The following is a 15774-nucleotide window of genomic DNA, read 5'->3' as shown; positions in this document are numbered from 1 at the left end:
GTGTCCACATTGCACTGTAAACCTGGGTTTATAATTGCTGGACCCAGCTCTCAGAGCTGGGCTAACACATTCTGACTCTGGTCAGCAGCTAGATCTGCATCCACACAGCAAAAAGACAGGGCTGGATCTGGCTCTGACTCACACCCCTAGCACAGTGCTTGCTGACCCGAGCCAGACTGATTTGCATGTGGACAGAAGGGGGACTTGGGCTGAAACCAGAGTCAGACCCTAGTGTGCAGCAAGTGACTCCTCCCAACACACATATCCACCCCAATGGCCTTCACTGGAAGACACTAAAACACCTCCTGCAGGTTTCCATTATCTGGTCTAGTTCTTGTGATTCTCCGGTGACAAGGAGGAGCAGGGGCCAATCTGCAGGTGCTAAACTCAGACTATTTCTGTGGCTGCTCATCGCTAAGAGTCAGGACAAGCTCCTAAGCCGGGAATGATCCCAGATGGATCATTTGGAGGGTTGGAAACCTTTGGGATTAAATAGACAGTATTTTATTCCTAACAATAATAAAGTTTGGGGAACATGTAGAAGCTTGAGCCGTCATCTGTGCCATGATGCTCCTTAAAAGCCCAATGTGTTCGCCACTAGGAACGGGAGTAGTCACGAAATGCAAATCCAAACAATCATCCCAACAGTCTATAAAGCCAAGGGGATGTTTATTTCCACTCCCAAATGTTTGTCAGCAACAACAGCAAAGACCATCTGTCACCAACAGAGTAAAAAATCTGTCCACACTCCGGCTGCGAAGTGTGCTAGAAACACTTGCTCCTACCCAGCGCGCACCAACCAAAATATGCACCGTTAGCGACAAGTATTCATTGGGGCAGCTTGTTCCATGACAGTTGCACTGGCAGAGAGCATTGGAGGCTTAAACCATGACCTCGTTTGACCTGGGTTAACGATAGCAACACATGACCTATCATAAGCTCATATCTATTGCAAAAAAAAAAAAAGGGACGGGGGAGATCATCCCTAGTGAAACTCCATTTAATCAATGGAGTTATACACCGGGGAGGAATTTTGCTCAAGGCACTTAGACCACTAGGAAAATTTATGCTCTTGCTTTACTGCTTCAATGTCATCAGTTTTATGCAGAAGAAAAATATTGGATCTCTCCCTTCAAGTTATTAAAGAAACAAAACGTGGACTAAAATAACTGTATGCTGGACTCAGTCAGAATCTGGCCCTTAATACTGCAGTTAAACAAATCGCCCTCTTCCCTCACTGAAACCAGGAAACTAGATCTTTAAAACAAGCAGTAGATTTTTACTTCTGGGATGCTACAGGTTTGAAATATAGCCCGTGGGCCACATACAAATTACAGACTTGTAACCACACTGGATTTGCACAGGTGTAACTGCGAGCAAAATATAGCACCATTCTCAGGAGTGGTTTCCGCACTGACCCAGCACGGCCCACTGACACCATCACCCAGGGTCTGCCTAGCTGCGGTCAGACCGAAAGAGAGAGAGGTACCATCCACTAGCCGATTGCACCCCAGAGCACACAGACTGGATGACGCCGAGTTCAATTCCTCCCCAGATGACCTGAGCAATGACCATTATCCCAACAAGCCTCACACCCCATCCACACGGCTGGCTTATACCTCTCTGCCTATTTAATTGAAAATTAAAATTAATTTGCATTTCCCCCCATGCTCAGTTAGCTGCACAAATTGTTCATCCGGGTCCTACTTGACTCCTATGAGTTGAGATAACAAAGTTTCTCCTGTTTTAGGCTCATTGTCCCCAAGAAGATGAAACTGGATGATTGAATGGGTCCTTTCCATCCCTAATGTCTCTGAGTCTGTGGTATAGGTGTGTGTCAACATGATGATACACTCCAATGAGTTCTACAATAAAGACTGTAGCTTGAACTCTCAAATGGCACAAACTAATGGGTAACACATATCCAAGTGCGTTCGAAATTATATATGTTTTATGTGCTATATTGGACATGTACGACAATGCAGGATTGTGCCCTACTGGATTTTTACTAGTGATTAGTCCAGCCTAAGTCCCAAGGGGTGAGACTTCCAGCACTTCCCTTGGGAGATCCTGAAAGATTTAATGGTCCAGAAGCTTCTTTTATACCAAGAAACCTAAATGATAAACAGATTCAGCCTAAATTAGTCCTTTCTTAATTTCATCTCATTGCTTCAAGTATACCTTCTGATCTACCACCCTCAATAATTCCTCGCTGGCCGTGGTTACTATCCTAGAACATAGCACCCTGTCTGACAGTATAGAGAGAGCAGAAAAGTCACATCTTTCCCCAAGTCCGAGGATGTTTTGATCAGGTGTTTAGGTTATGGCTCATTACAGAGACAGGGACTAGATGCAAGAACCAGGCGGAACCCCCTTCTGAAAAAGAAGGAAATCCTGTTGTCTTGAAAGAGAAAACCTTGAAATGGCTTGTTAAGCCTTTGGTGTCTGGCTTTCATTTTGGAGGTGTCATGCTTGTTTTCAGTCATCATGGCATACAGCTCCCAAGGGCTCATATCAGCTCAGCCTCGCAATGCTCGTCCTCCAAAAGCCCCGCTGTATGCAGCTGCAGCTATGACACAAAAGGACTGAGAAGCATTGAAAAGCACACAGCCAAGTCGCTGATCACTCATTAATGGCATTTCATATTTTTTCCCTGACCGCTGTTGTTGTTCTTGTGGTGTGTGTGGGTTTTGTTTGCCCTCCCGCCTGAAAAGAATAGAGGATAGAAATGAAGCAAACTTGATAAAGGCCATTAAGTGTTATCCTTTAAAAAAAAAAACAGGGCTCTTTTTCTTTTATAGGTGGCTTGGACAGCTGGCTCTTTAAATATTAATCAGGGTCTCATTGATATGCAAATATGTTAATGCCAAATAATGCTCTTGCAGCTGCACAGAATCAAACCAGTCCAGGCAGAGTGTCAGCCTCCTCTCCAAAATGAATGAAAATATTTGAGGACACAGGTGCAGGGAATGGACCATGAGCAAGATCCTTCTTAATAAGGTAATTTGTCTACCAGGCGCTATGTGGAGGAGCTGGAGCAATCTTTCACCCACTTGACAATATCTGACCGCTAAACAAGGTGTTAATCTTATAATTGTTTTGTTTACTGTTCCCTGCCACAACGTTCCTGGCTTCTTGCCCTGACACTTGGCCAGTTAAAATCAAGTTTACTGACAAGTCAGAGTCTTGCCAGCTAATCAGCAGTAAATTATCAATTGTTCTATTTCCAAAATAACAAGTAAACAGGAAAGACAGCGTGGCCCAAAGAAATAAAATCAGGTCAGAAATCCATTGTTTGCCCAATAATATTCTTTGTTTTCTTTAGTCCAGGAAACCTACATTCCACCCCCCCAACCCCAGTCCTTCCCTCGCTTCCCTTGTGAAGATCCAGCTCCCAGCTGGACCAGAACCACTAGTTCAATGAGCTTTTGGAAGGAAGGTCTTAGTTTTCCTGCCCAGTTCTTACCCAACTATCTTTGCCTCCTGCTTGCTGGACACGTAAGTGGTCAGTCCTCTGGAAATGACATCAACTGCACCCAGTGGTCCAAATTCATCCTCTGGCTTTCTCTCTTGGAAGGGCATCCTGCCATGGCAAAACAAACCATCTTCTGCTCTCATAGCACTGTGGGACGGGGCCTTGTGTTTGATTCTCATCCTTCAGGTCCCCTCAAGACACTCTTCTTTGAAATGAACAAGAGGTCAACAGGCTACGCAACATAAGCCTCTCTCATGATCTTTACTGCTGTCCCGTTGTAGCGTAGACACATCCTACAGCGACAGAAGGGGTATTTTTTTATGTAGCTGTCATAAATCCACCCCCCATGGGAGGCGGTAGCTAGGTGGCCGGACAAATTCTTCCATCGACCTAGCAGTGTCTACACTGAGGCCTAGGTTGGTTTAATTCTGTCTCTCAGGGGCAGGAATTTTCTACACCCCTGAGTGGTGTAGCTAGGTCGACTTAAGTTTTAAGTGTAAATCAGGACTTAGGATTTGTCTATGTTGCAGTCACGGGATGTGATTGAAGCTTGCGTAGACTCACCCAAGCTAGTTAATCTACCTATCTTGGGTCCTGGAGCAGTGAAGCTGCAGCAGTGGGGGCGAGCTGCCCAAGTAATTACCCAGCATTCCAGGCGGCTTGTGTAGCCCACACTGAAGCCCATGCTGCTACAGCTTCATTCACTGCTTAGTTATCCGAGTTAGCTGGATTTAAGCAACCTCTGGTATGTGTCTACACAAGCTGCACCCTCCCACCCATGCTGCAGTGTAGACATATCCATAGGCTAGGTTCAGCTTGACTTAACTGGGACTTCACCGGGATGGAACAGTGTCAGGTTCTTAGACTGTAAACTCTGCAGGGCAGGGACCTTTCTGTAACTGTTTAGTTGGTCTGAGAAGCACTACACGCACCTAGGCTGCTATATAAACAACAAACATTGGATCTTAACTGAAAGAGGGTCAAGTGGGTCAGAAAATGCGCAGGAAACACCTCAAGTGAAGAGTAGACGATGCAAAGGTGTGTCCTGGTGGATCGCTGGGTGGCATCCATCCTGCTGAATCGGTTCTGACTCAAACACCTCGCCACAGTGTGCGGAGCTGTTGTGATGCTGGATGTGCGATCGCTCAGGTGAGATGTAAAACCGAGGACCCACCAAGCCTTCAGTCACTCAGGATTCCCTGGCAACCTGGGGAGACAGATCTGAATTTCAGATGATCCAAAATGGGGTGTCAGTATTGCTAATGCAATACACACCATCGGTATTTATAACTCTGTTGAAGCCAATGGAGTCACTAGGGTAAAGCCATAATTTACTCACTGTAGTGTAATTTGCTACCACTTTAAGGCTATTTTGCACTGCCAGAGCAGTGTAGAGGATCCTGGAGTAAATGAAAAGGCACATCTGAGGGGTGAATCAGGCCGGGAGTATCAAGAAAACAGCGCTCACTCGTATTCTACCTCTAACCATTGCATCAGGACGGTTGCATGTCTTGTGCAATGCGATTCATTGTATTCCTGATGGAAAATGTTACCTTTTTTCTCTGACTCCCTTGGTGCAAAGGAAAGGGAAGAATCTTCGGCTCATGTTCCTACCTGTCTGGGGAAGAATTTACACAGGTGAGCTGCTCGCTCTCATCCTGATGGGGAAGATGTTTCTATGGGAGCGTTTTCACTCACCGTTTCTAACAACGTCACATCTGAAACATGATATTCAGAACATTTCCTATCCCTTAAGGGGTGCATGTCACCCCATTAACAACACAAACAGGAAACAAGTTCAGATACAAGAACAGCAGGCGTAAAAGCAGCAGCAGTTGCTATCTGCAGGATATTTTTTATATTTGCCTCCTGCAGTCGTCCCCTTTATTTTCCCTGCCAAGGCTCTTTGCTTGGGATCTCAGCGATGAATGATCTCGTCCGGGAACCCTGGTACCAGGCAAATGCAGCTGTGAGCCCTTTTTAATTACAGAGCCAGTGCTGCAGATGGCACCTCCGTCGACAAGGATCACAGCTGCATATATAAGAGCTCGTCCATTTGCCGCCAGCGCACTAGTATGTGAAAAAAAAAGAGAGAGAGAAAAAATTAATTAATTAGAGAGAAAGAATGAGAAAGAGAATATGTGCAGGAAAGAGTCCAGCATGCAAGTTCAAGCCACGCATGCTGCATATTCTGTAGGGTAGCTCGCCTGCTAGGACATCATGTTGTATGTTTGCATATGGTGAAACTTCTCCAGTTAGTACTAGACAAATTGCACCAGGAGTACTTTGAAACAGTCAGCTACAAAAGCAGGTTGTCTAATGCAGGTTTAATTGGGAAGCTTTATAGCCCAAAGCATTTCACAAAACATGAATCTGATCCTGCGTGGTGCTGAGTAGCCGTGTTTTCCAAGGAAATCAATGAGAATTCAGGGTATTTAGCACCTCCCAAGAGGCAGTCAATATCTAGCATAACCAGGCCCTATAGAACCTCAGATCTGAGTGACCCCACACTTTGAGAAGGTCAGAATCTGATCCCAGACTTTTCCACTCGGAACCACGTCCTCTTGTAAGCAAACTTAATCAAACTGCAAGAAAAAGTCTGAGGCCAAGGCTTCCCCGGGAGCTGATGACTGCTCTGGACTTTAAAAAAAAACAAAACGATTTGGCACATTATATACGGATTTAGGACAGGGATTTTCAAGGAGAGGTCAGACATTCCAATCCCACTGGCCTTTAAAGAGAGTTGGAAGACAAGCTGCCATCTCTGCCTTTGAAAATCTCCCCCTTGCAGCCAAACTTTAGGCTCCTCTGTTGGAAATTCCCAGCCTCGGGTCTGGCTCATTTAGCAAATACTGGACTTGGGCACCACCAGAGTGGTTCCCCCTTCCTGATTTTGCCCCTAGAGCTTTTCCCGTCTGGAGAGCTCCAGGCAAACCCACTGGCATCGCCGCGTGACAACGAGGTGGCGAGGCTCATTCAAGTCCCCGGTGTGCAATTTAGTTCTAAGCCACCACGGAGTTTTGGCATCAGACCGGAGGACTGCAGGCCAGGCCTACTGCCCCTGGTCTACATTGTGCTAAGGAGCCAATAGCCAGGGGCATCCAGCGTGGGAGCCGAGCTAAATGCCAAGCAATCCTCAGGAAGTGGATGTTTTACTGCATTGCAAAGAAATGCCAGAAAACACCCGTTGGTTGTTTTTGGCAAAATACAGATTAAAAATAAATCAATCCTTGGAATCACATGAACATTATGTAACCACATGACTAGCAGCAGCTGGGCCAAGGCCAGATTCTGATCTCATTTACATTCAGTACATCTGGAGAAACTCCAACAGAATCACCCTGAAACTGGAATCTAGTCCCTTGTCTCTGTCTCTTTTACTCACTTTAATACCGTTCTGAGCATCCAGGGAATGAAGCCTATAAGTTGTTATTAATCCATTTCTTGCACCTGACTCTGGGCCATATTCAGCTAAGCTAATTCATGTTGAATTGTGCCCTGGCTGGTGAAGTCAGTTGGAGTATTTCTGGGGTAAGATGCTCCCCAACACAAGCAAAGGGATCGGAATCTGAACTTGCGCCTTCAAGCCACATTTTTATAAGGGCCTTCAAACAATAGCTTTTGGCTAAGATTTGCAAAGCCATCAAAGGGATTTGGACACCGAATTCCCATTAAAATCAAATCAAATAAATCTCAGCACTTATAGGTCTACTTTATTCTCACAGATGAAATGGAAAAGGAAATGAAAAAGAACATATATTTAGGTTTGGAAAGTTGCTTTTTGAAAAACAAAATATATTGTTCTTCTAATAGTATCTTCTTATTAGCCTAAAGCACTTTACAAACTCCTGGACCAATTCTGCACCACTGAAGTCAGTGGAAATTCTGATCTATTTTGACAATTCTACGGGAGCAGAATTGGGCCCAGTGAGTCGGATTCTGGAGACCTTCCTCACCCCAAACTCCCATTGATTTCAGAACGGTTACTGACTGCAGGATTGGCCTACCATATCTGAGTTACATCTTCCACTGCTGAAATGCAGCCAGCTCTGGAGTAGAATGCAGTAACCATTTAACAGCACACAGCAACACTATGGAACAATTTTGGACAGGAAATGAACAAGACTCTCCTATACAACTGTAACTGCAAGAGGAATTTAGGCTATACAATAATGATTCTCTTACAGTGACACAGCACCTCTTACCCCAAACTGCTTTATATGGATATAATCACGAGGTTGGGATTTGGAGCTAACTGTAATGAAAAGTACCACTGCATCTTTAATGATCCCGTGGGTCTGGATCTAGGTTTCATGCCTGATCCAAAGGATACACAGGAGCATAGATTCAGAGCTGACTTACAGGGAAGAATACCTCCCCCCACTCCACACACACACACTGCCGCACTGACACCATTTCCTGCAGCACCTAGCCTGTCTTGTGAAGTGTCCCAGCCACGTACTGATCCCGACTGAGGTTCCTGAGCTTGTTGAGGTGATGGACAGTGGCGGCACGCCTGGTGAGAACTGCTGAAGTCTGTCTAACCCATTGACTTCTGTTGGGGTAGTCACTGTGCAATCCATTTCCCTAGCAGCAGCTAACGAAACCAGTGCCTGTCCTGTGGGGTAAATCCTGCTCTCCTTAGGCAAGCAAATTCCCATTGAACTCAATGCGTTTTTTGTTTGGGAGCGGACTGGGTTTCTGGGAAATGGAGCTGTATGGTGTTTGGCCCTGTAAGAATGAAACAATCCTCTTCCCCTCCCTCTCAGAGAAGATACTGCTGGGACAGAAAGCCACCTTCGTGCCAATCAACTGGATCCATAGAAACCCTGGGCCAGAACCTGGGTTGGTGTCAGATGGCATAACTCTATTGAAGTCAACGGAGCATTGCCAGTTGACACCAGCTGAGAATCTGGCTCATTATCTCCTGTCAAGCTTTTCAGTGCATGTCTCATGCAGGGAATACCACAAAGTGTTAAATACCGTTGCACAGTTTGATGGAGACACACAAGCGGGTGCTATCACTTAGTGCATCTCCCTGCCATTCTTTTCCTCCTCAGATTCCCTCATTCACAACTTCGCTCTTCTACCTCTCTTCCCCATTTGCATCCTCCTCCTTGTTCCTTCCTCTGCTCTCAGGCCTATAATCTTCCTACATTACAGCAATTTATACGCTCACCGGTTGCTACTAGAATGATCCGTGTGTCTATTACAATCCCGGTAACCATCGGTAGATATAAAATCTCCATTCAAGGTCCATCCAGTTTGACTGGCAGGCTCTAGAGCCACAACATAGGATTAAAACTAGTGGCCCCTGGCTGTTGCTCGAGAGAGCTATGCAAGACATTCTCATATACACCAGGTGCTGGTTCCTTAAGTCATTTAGAAGGCTGGAGTTTGCATTTGGAGCAATGTCAGTGGCAACACAAAAGGAAGCAGGTCTGTTGAAATGATACATTTCACTTTGCTGCTTGGGGACCAGCTCACAGTCTCTATAAAGTGCAGACAGCTGAGGCAAAGGTATCTTTTTACCCTAGAGCTCATTCATGAACAAAAGCCTAGGACAGTGTGGGCGTCTGGGCCAGACGGAGCGTAAACAGGGGATTAGCTGTGCACACGCCCCTAGTGAGGGTGGGCTTTTTTTTCTTCACGCTTGAAACATTATTCTTCACAGCAACGACAGGCCTGGTCACCTATAAGCAGCGATGGGCTGTCTCCTTTCTCCGGCACTGGAGGACGGAAAGGGCCCGGTATGGAATGTTACGAGCCAGATCCACAGCTAGTGCGGTAGCTCCATTGAGCTGAATGGCTCTATGCTGATCGAGGGTATTTCTACATTATGGCTGGTGGTGTGAATCCCAGCCCCAGTAGATACACCTGCGCTGGGTCTCTTCACCCTAGCATCCTAAAAAGAGTGCTGTTGCCATGGCAGTGAGAACGGTGGGAGGGGCTGCCCACCCCAACTCCAATCCCGGTCAAGACCATAAGTATGTATTCCAGGCTGCACCACTATGGCTATGCCCTGCGATATTTAGCACGCTTAGCTCAATCACAGCTAGCACAGGTATGTCTTGTCAAATTTAAATTAATACCTTCCAGCTCCAGTATAGACACACAGAATCATAGAATATCAGGGCTGAAAGGGTCCTCAGGAGGTATCTAGTCCAACCTGCTGCTCAAAGCAGGACCAATCCCCAGACAGATTTTTGCCCCAGTTTCCTAAATGGCCCCCTCAAGAATTGAACTCACAACCGTGGGTTTAGCAGGCCAGTGCTCAAACCACTGAGCTATCCACCCCCCAGCATGATGGCGCCACGCTTCCCCCTACACACAGAGGTGTGAGTAAAGTTCACTTTGCAGCCCTTACAGCAGCACCTGAACACTGTCAAAGCATTCAGCTGCGGCCACCCTTGTACCAGCTGAGAACCTGGCCCTCTTATTTCGGGGGCAGCGTGGGCAAGGGCCGTCTCACACTATGTGCCTAACCCCGCTGGGCCCCCATCTTGGTCCAGGCCTCTAGGTGTTCCTCAAAGACACATAATAAACCACAGTCTGGATAGCTGGTGCAAAGTTGGCGTCACTCCATCGAAGCGAATGGATTTATACTGATGTAAGTGGCAGAAATGAGGCCTGCAGGCTGTTGGTTGGCTAGACCAGTCTGATGGGAGTCGAAATCCTACCCTCAAGTCTAGCAAGGAGCAAATATCTTGTAGACGAAGTGGAGAGAAACTCTCTGGATGTGTTTCCCAAAGCCAGCTCAATAGAAGGCACTTGACTGAAGCAAAAACATGATCCAGTGGTATATGACCTGCAAAAAGGAAAAAAAATTAATATAAAATGAATTCTCAGCCCTACCCACCCACACGTGCGTATATAGGCCCAAAACACCGAGGGCACAGAGCAATAAACAGCTCATTCCCCGTCCTGGCTGCACAGGCGGAAAGGCACTTCCACTGCAGGAGTGATGGACATTCTGTGAGCCATTGTGTACATGCCGTGTGCTTTCTATACGCACGCCATAAAAGTAATGCTTTGTGAAGGATATATAAACATTCACTTCAGCCAGCACAGAGCAAGCAGGGCAGCTGGGAGAGACTCAGCTGGAAGCAGCACAGACTTCGGTGCCTAGCTAGGAGAATTAGCACGGCACCAAAGCTTCATAAATAGGGCACGTTGGAAGTGATTTCCCCAGGCTGTTTACCGTTTTCCAGCCAGCAAATTATGATGGGTGGCTTAGAGAAAAAAGAAGCAATCCTCCCTCCTACAAAGGCGTCTGCTCGAAACACAGAATGAACCCCAAGCCCAACCCCAAACCTTCTGCCTGGCTGAGAAACGTTCAGGTCACTTTTTAAGCATTTTTTTTTCTAGAAAGAGGCCCCAAACCAAATCCCCAACTTCAACACCCCTAGACTGCGGGGCGTTTGAATTCCAAACCCATTTCTGTCCAGTTCCCTAATCCTCTATTGGCATTACAAGCCACACCAATGCTGCCAAAGCATCCAAGGAGGGTGACACCTCTTGCCTGTATCAGAGATAGTGATGATATGCCCCCAAAATGGCTTCATGCTGCTTTTGGGCTTTCAAGTCCATGTCCGTTGTTCATGACAGTCTATTCCTGGTCCAATGGAGGATGCTTCACAGCAGGTAGGCAACCTATGGCATGTGTGCCAAAGGTGGCACGCGAGCTGATTTTCAGTGGCACTCACACTGCCCAGGTCCTGGTCACCGGTCCGGGGGGCTCTGCATTTTAATTTAATTTTAAATGAAGCTTCTTAAACATTTTAAAAACCTTATTTACTTTACATACAACAATAGTTTAGTTCTATATTATAGACTTATAGAAAGGGACCTTCTAAAAACATTAAAATGTATGACTGGCACGCAAAAACTTAAATCAGAGTGAATAAATGAAGACTCGGCACACCACTTCCGAAAGGCTGCTGATCCCTGCTCCACAGCATGATGCTATCTCTACCATCTCTTCTCTCTCTGCCAAGGTTAAGCACAGTTTCTCCTCAACTCAGATCTGGATACGAGTTTATGTAAGTCGGCTCGTTTTCATATTGACCTGTGCCAAACTCCTAAATTCAAACACCCCCATACTTTCTTCTGGTGCTCAACATCTACAACCAAATGTAGCAATTTGAATCCATTGAATATATTTTTCTCCATGCTGCTAGGTTCCAATGGGGTCTGGAGCAGAAGAGCCCCAAATACCATAAATATTGTTCTTAGTCTCACCTTATTTCCCATTTCCCTGGAAGTCTTACGATATAGTGAGACGGTCCATCCAAGTCGTTGCAGACCCAACAGGTCAGGATAGTTCAGAGAAGCATCTTCTCTGACCATCCATATCTTTTGAAATGTTCCCATCCCTACAAATTTCCCAAAGTGCTACTTACTATCATCACACAAGTTCAATCGCTGTAGCATGAAGCAGGCAAATGTAACATTGCCATCTCTTGCAATATTATCACCTGTTTTGTGCTATTTGGTTTTTCCTTATCCCCCCAAGTTTCTGAAATCCTGTGATTATATGAGAATCTCAGCTTATATTTAAAAAAAATGTAGCCTTCGTGGCAAATAAAAAGCAAATAAGAGCTTTAAATTTTGACCCTAATTTTGACCCTAATTATGGCCTAACACCTCAAAAACCACAAAGTAGTGTTGGTTAGGAAATGGACCTTCCATTCGGTGGGGAAAGTCAGACATTTTGAAATTTGTTTGCATTCTGAATTGAAACGTAAAGTTTAAATTTCAAAATTGACCAGGGAACAGAATAGTATTCCAAAAATATTTGATTCAGAAACATCAAATTGTTTTGTTTTGATAATGTCAAAACACTTTAAAATATTAACTAGATATATATTATATTATGTATATATAATATAATGTTAATATTTCAATGCAAGGTAAAAGTACTAAAGGAATCAAAATGATACGGTGTCATGGGGCAAGTACACCCCGTTCTCCTTTGGGGTGGGGCAAGGCGTTGCATCCCCACGGTTAAGTCCGCCTGACTATCCTTCACCTCAGGGCAGAAGGGCCTAGGGCTCAGAGTCAATATGACCACCCTTGCCTTCAAGGTGGCATGTCCCATTGCCTTCAGGGTGGTATGGCCTAGTGGCCAGAGTCAATACAGTTGCCCTCCTCAACAGGGCTGTATGGGGTAGTGACCAGTGGGGGGAGTGGGCCGCTCCCTAGGGGTGGGTGGCAGCCGGGTTAGGGAGACCCGGGTCCTCCCTGCTCCACTAGTCCCAGCCCAGGGCCCTCAGCGATGATGTGTCCAAAACACACTGATGACTCTCAGGACAATGGCTAGTCCCCTCCCGGGGCTGCTTCCTACCATATCTCCCGTTGCTGCAGACTGGGCATCGTCGAAGTCTCCGGGTACCAGCTTCCAGCAGCAGCGTCCTCCCTTGGGCATCCGCAGTTGCCTGGGTGTCTGCCTGGGTCTCAGAGCCTCTGGCTTCCATGGTCTGGGTCTTCAGCTGCTTCTGGGCTGGAGCTTGCAACATGTGTCCTTCCTCCTCGGTGGTCAGCCTTGACTCACCTGAGCTGCTCCCTTTTATACTGCAGCTCGAGCTGGAGCATGTGGGGCAGAGGTGAGGGGGCGTGGCTTCCCCTGCCAAGAGCATGGGCTTAACCCCTTCATCTCCAGTGTGGGGCAAGTACGCCCCATCACACATGGTCAAAACAAAATGTTTTGACAGTATCAAAATGAGAAAGTTGAAAGGGTTTAGACAGACTTTTTCCTGACAAAAAATTAATTAAAATTGACACATTGCAGTGAAACATTTCAATAAAACTACATTTTCCTTTGGAAAATTGTTCCACTGTACATTCAACTAACTTTACCAGAAAGTAATTTTTAAAAAACCTAACATTTTTTTCTCATGATTTATAAGCCAATGCCATGATTTTGGGAGTCCTAACTCATTATTTTTGCATAACTGGAGTGAAATCCTGACTCCACTGAAGTCAGTTGGGCCAGGATTTCACCCGTGGCATAGGTAATACTGTAACTGGTACATACTGATATTAATCTTCACTTTGTCTCATTTTTTTGTTTTTAGTGGTGCAAATTGTTTAAAAACCAGCTGTTGTTTTCCACTCCACTCTTCAGCATTGGGGAAAAGTGATTCCTGGATGTAGCATTTGAAAATCACTTTGGAGTGATGTGCAGTGTATAAACGGAAGCTATTTTTCCACAAGTCTATCATAGGCCTCTTTCTGTCATGATGTGCTTTAGCAGATGGGTGCGTGAGAAAGCACAGATAACCTGATTTGACCCACAAGTTAAGGCTAACTCAGTGTCTTGGTTACCTCGTACCACTGTTTTCTACCACAGCTTCTGCATAGCTGGAGAATCCAGCAGCTTTTGTGCCATTGCAACATCGACACTTCCAGGAGGATGTAATCGGATATAGCACAGGGCAGACTGTAGCAGGTACATAATTGCAGCACGTCCATGGTTAATATTAACATCAAAACAGTCATAGTGTGTTCTTTAGCTATATTGTGCACATATGTTCCAGAGACAGGGATAGAAGTCTATTTACGATTCTCATCAGATGTAACCCTTTCTACACCATCACAACCAACCCTTTTTAACCCACCCCAATCTCTGTGGGCCAGATTTTGGCAAGTAGCTGATTCGGAGCCCCTACCCTTGCATCCCCTACACAGGAGCTTGCTCACCCTGGACTAGGTTCCTTCCAAGAATCTTGATGGGCAACAGATACTTGAAAGGGAGTAGGGAGGAGAGAGGTGGGGCCAATGCCCAATCCCTTGGGCACAGCTGGTATGTCCTTCGAGGGTGGCACGGCTGGCCAGATATAGTGTGCTACCTGGGCAGCTGTAGGGAGAATTCTCGCTAGAATCCCACTCCAGGGACTCTGGCAGTGCAGCCCCATCGGCACGACAGACAAGTCTAGGGCAGAATCTAGCCTCATCTTAATTATCCATTGTCATTCATTTCACCTGAGCCACTTAAAGTCCCATATATCTGGGGCTTCCCATTCCACTGCCTTCCTACTTGAAAGGATCATGGACTTCCAGGTTGGATTTCAAGAATTCATTGTATTCCTCCTTCCTTCAATTCTCTACAATACAAACTTCTCTCCGAGAGAGGCCAGGCACAGCTGACCATCTCCCAACAGGTGTCTAGGGTGGGTGGGCTGAGCGATGCCTTCCCAATAAACCATCCGCTGCTACGTTTCGTCTCCAGCGCTGGCCAGCATGGAGAGAACCAAAATGAGGTAAGTCTTTGCACTAGACTAACACTTAATAAATGTTAGCACGTATTAACAAAATATGACATTCCACAGCGGTATTGCTGAGACAGTCTAATTCTTGCCTGAATATCACTATTAATGACTGCGGCCGGCAGAGCAGATGTATTTTCAAGGAAAACGGAAGGCCATATGGTAAGTATTTTAATGAATTCTAATGCATACATCCCTGAATACTTTTTCAGATGATCAGATTTTGACTTGGATAATCAAAATGTGTATGTCTATGAACAGTAGATAGCTTTCATTTAGAACATATCTATGCTATCCATTTGGGTGGGGGTGTCTACAGCTACGCACATTTTACTGAGTTTATTCCAAATCACTACAGACCCAAAGCCAAACCTGCTCTGAGGAAGAGCTCCGTGTAAGCTCGAAAGCTTGCGTCTCTCTCACCGCAGAGGCTGGTCCAGAGAAAGAGATGACCTCATCCACTTTGTCTCTCTAATACGCTGGGACCAACCAGCTACAGCGACGTTACACACCAAGCCACACTGGCAATTCTATTTGCCTGATGCGGGAGTACTAATTATTTATTGGTACGGAAGCCGTGCCCGGAGGCCCCACCCATGCTCTGAGCCCCGCTGTGTCGAGACGTAGTAAGAGACCGTCCTTGCCTCAGAGAACATAGAGATGTAATAGATGGCATTACAGGAGAGTTACAGCTGTACTGTCAGTTCTTCTTAAAAAGAAATTACAACCCACCGCTTTCTTTATATACTATCGATATACGCATCTCCGTGGGTCTGTGTGTTAAACAGTTTTTTCAAACACTTTTTTTTTTTTGGCAATTTTTCTTTCTATTTTTCAACCAGCTCAAAATTTTGAAGGAGACTGAAACAGTCGGGGGCACTCGCACCACACCAGGGGAGGAGGAGGAGCTGTGCTCAGCACTCCCCCTGCCCACTTTAAACCCTTGTCCTGCTCCCATAATGCCCACATCTGGTCCATACAAAATGCAGTTGGCTAAGGCCATCTTTGCTCATTGCCTTGGCCACGTCACCC

General features: G+C 45.9%; 1 long non-coding RNA gene across 1 annotated transcript; it reads right to left on the bottom strand.

Annotated features, from left to right (window-relative positions):
• Window positions 1-2979: 2979 nt before the first annotated feature.
• Window positions 2980-10291, bottom strand: LOC123344407. The gene is made up of 4 exons (XR_006572548.1): window positions 10156-10291; window positions 5029-5545; window positions 4487-4682; window positions 2980-3768 (listed from the first exon to the last, which is right to left on the bottom strand). It is a non-coding gene; the product is annotated as an uncharacterized LOC123344407 (long non-coding RNA).
• Between the last annotated feature and the right edge of the window lie 5483 nt (window positions 10292-15774).

Source organism: Mauremys mutica, chromosome 11, assembly GCF_020497125.1.
Source record: "Mauremys mutica isolate MM-2020 ecotype Southern chromosome 11, ASM2049712v1, whole genome shotgun sequence".
In the NCBI taxonomy this organism is placed as follows: domain Eukaryota; kingdom Metazoa; phylum Chordata; order Testudines; family Geoemydidae; genus Mauremys; species Mauremys mutica.
Note: the sequence above shows the minus strand (reverse complement) of the source record. Positions and strands in the feature narration are given on the sequence as shown.